This window comes from Amphimedon queenslandica, unplaced genomic scaffold, assembly GCF_000090795.2.
Source record: "Amphimedon queenslandica unplaced genomic scaffold, v1.1 AMPQUscaffold_12156, whole genome shotgun sequence".
Classification (NCBI taxonomy): domain Eukaryota; kingdom Metazoa; phylum Porifera; class Demospongiae; order Haplosclerida; family Niphatidae; genus Amphimedon; species Amphimedon queenslandica.
Genome location: NW_003547605.1, coordinates 9,781 through 13,239, shown reverse-complemented (window position 1 = coordinate 13,239; position 3,459 = coordinate 9,781).

The window sequence follows — 3,459 nt, the reverse complement described above, 5'->3', positions numbered from 1 at the left end:
AACATCAAAGTAACCACAAATGTTGCTAGCAACATGTTGCCTAGTGTATGGAGGCTTTTAAGTAACTTTATTTGTGGCTTAAATTGCTATTGTTTTAACAGGGACTAAGCAGGAATTTACAAATTTAAATTTTAGATTTTATGCATTCACAAACTTGCAAATTAAAACTAAGTTTCTACAAAATTTCCATGATACCGTAGATTATAGGAACTTTTCATTTTATCTAAGAGAATAGGCCAAGGTATAGGTTTAATTAGGAGAAGGTTAATTTGGGTGAATGAAAGATTTTCTTTATTTAAAATAACTGTATCATTTCAAATTTAAATTGCCAATGCAATAGAGAGCTCCTGTATTTGACTGATTTCCGGGAGGACTTTATCCTTGTGAGAGCAACCAGCTGGGAAAACTGTGGTTTAGCATCAGACAAAATGTGAAGTTTAACAAAAATGTCTCGTAGTTTTCCAAGCTCTGAACAAAATATAGATGAATGGTTTTTTAATTCTACCTAAGAAGGAAAGAGAACAATTAATAGCCAAATAGCAGGCCCGTAGCCAGGGGGGTTCGGGGGGTTCGGACGAACCCCCTGTTGTAGCTGCAAAAAAGTTTTAGATTAGCTCCTGTCATGAAGAACAGCACTGCAAAAGAAGGATTAGCATTTTGGCAACAGCGAGAAGCACAGATAGCCATTTTAGCTGAGTCAGCACATGGCTGAGATATGGGTAAATGAAGACCACGCCTTCAACCATGCCCATTTTCGTCAAAATTTTCGCTGCGCGCTTCACGCGCAGCAATTTCCGAACCCCCTATTTTAAGTTCCTGGCTACGGCCCTGAATAGGATTGGGAATAACCAATTGGGGCAGTGAGATTTCCTGTCCTTGATATTGGACTTACATGTAAACCTCAATGGTACCCAGGGGAGTGATCTTCTCTTTAGTGTATGTTGAAAGGGTCACCTTTGAGGCTTTGATTGAGAAAGTTGAGGAAGGGTATGGGACAGGGAGGAGTATGTGGTTTTACTAATAATTGACAAAGAAGCAGCAGTGTCTAGCTCCATCTTGAGGTCAGACTGGTTTATTTGAATTATGACTACTATAGACCTCTTGAGCTGTGAATGACTAAGTTTATAAATATCATTATTTTGAGATACGGGTATCCACCTACGCGTAATAATTGGCCACCATTTTAGACGGCAAGCTTCAATGAAGAAGGAATGGAGTAAACTATAAAAATGATTTTTCTGGCAGGTCTGGAGTTCTTTCAAGCTACAAAAGTTGGTTGGAAGAAGGAATGGGTGCTGCCAAGCATCTCATAAAACAGATTTGGTGTAATGTGCAGTAGATTCTTTACTATAGCTTGCTTTCTGTTTTTGCTCATTGGTTCACCATAGAAAGTTGCCGTCCATGGAATTTATTTCCTTCTCTACCACACTCACTGCCATATTTACTCTTGTGATGTAATTCATTCTCACCTCAGAGGTCTATTGGTTTGATGTTGGAAGTAGGGTTTGGCGGATTATGCTCTAAAATTGCTCTATTATGCTATGCTACAATTCTCAGGAAACAGCTCTATTATGGTCTACCAATCAGCTATTATGCTCCCAATTATGCCCATGAATTTCATTATAATAAGTTAGCCCCACCCAAAAATGTGAGCCAGTAATTCAATTATGAAGTTCTTGAAAGTATTGTGAGCAATAGTAGCTGTTTAAACATGAAAACAGTTAATTTATTGAGTGTAAGTGCCTGTTTATTGCACTTCTCAATGCATTTTTTTCAAAATTTTCTATTATAGCTCTATTATGCTCACATTATGCTTATGCTTTTGGGGCCTATTATGCTCAAAATTATGCTGGCATAATCCGCCAAGGCCTAGTCGGAAGGCAATGTAAATGGTGGATGTGGTTTATGGTCCAGGGTGTGAGTTGGGTGCTGCTTGTTGTGATAGCTGCTCTTTAAAGATTCAGTAGGTTTCCCTTTAAAGGGCCTTTAGGTGGATTCTTCTGGTTGTGAAGCTGCTCTTTGAAGATTTCCAGGTTTCCCCTTAGGTATATTCTTTAAAAATGAGCTACTGTGGTTTTCATTTTTCCATGCACTAAACCAGTAAGCCTATGTCTCCAAAGAGTGTTCATATTGTATAGTTTTTTCTTCTTGTAACCATATATAACCTATAAAAAATAAATTTAATTTAATAAACAATCAACAAGAGTTGTAACAGTTCTCAATTCTCATTAATGCTATAATTATATAGTACCCAGCAAAATTATAGTAACCCACAACATTTAACACATAACACACATACTTGCATGTCAGGTCAAGCTCCTGATGAAGAAATAGCATGCTTTTGTTTAAGACTAACAGGTGTTATTTGTGTTAGTGGTATAGCAGTATCATACAAACAGTTCCGCACAGGACTAGTTGAAGATGAGGTTAAAGTAGTAACTATCTCATTACGAGAAAATTTTAGAAGACTTTCAATTACTTTACGAATCTTATCAGCAATGATTTTTTGCTTCTAGTATCTATGAATGATTCCAGACGCTTTCTCACATACTGGGTTGGGTCTGGCATGCGAGACTAGGGGACCCTCTCCTTCTCAAACCACTAAACCTCAAAGAGAGTTGCTTCTGGACAGAATAAATAATGAATGACTGCTTTACCCTCACTATACACCTACGCCTGGCTCGGGTAACAGACACCACACTTCAATACATAGTCATCACCCATGCTAATCCCTGGCAAGGCCAATAACATTGCTCTATACTGTTAGCAGGATCTGATCACCAATAAACAGCTTAACAGCTTATCATTGAATAACACAAAAGAAAAATCAAAAGACAAAACTAGTAGTACAAAAATCAGCTTAAATAGACAAGACAACAATATTCATAATAGTAATGTTTTACTCAATAACAAAGAGAAAAGGTTCAGAGAGAAGGTCAGAGACAATTAGAAAGAACAAGGATATAATATTTGATCATAGTTTATATAGGTACTAAGAGACAGGAAGTGCATTCCATCATGCACCACATTACAATAACACAATAATAGAATAATAATACAATGATAATAATACACGATAATAATAAAAATAACAACAATAACAATACATAAATACATTACATTCCTCCCCACTTAAATGTGTTCCTCACAAAATGTCAATGTACATTGTAGTATTAGAACTGATTAACAAACCAGGGACGAGTCGTGGGCCGGCGTTCCCTAAGAGGATACCTACGGGATGAATCGGCTTCATGATCTTCATCTTCCCTGTTCTGTTCATTCTGGTCTATCAAAGTGGGTGGTCCAAGAGCAGGCTCAGGGGTAGTGTCCTCTGTCCTAATTGGAGTGTGTTCAGGAGTCACATCTGGAGCTACATTTACTGCCTGCTCATTCTCTTGTATTCCCGGACCTCAATACCATCATCATCATCTATCTCTATTTCAGTATGATAAGATTCAT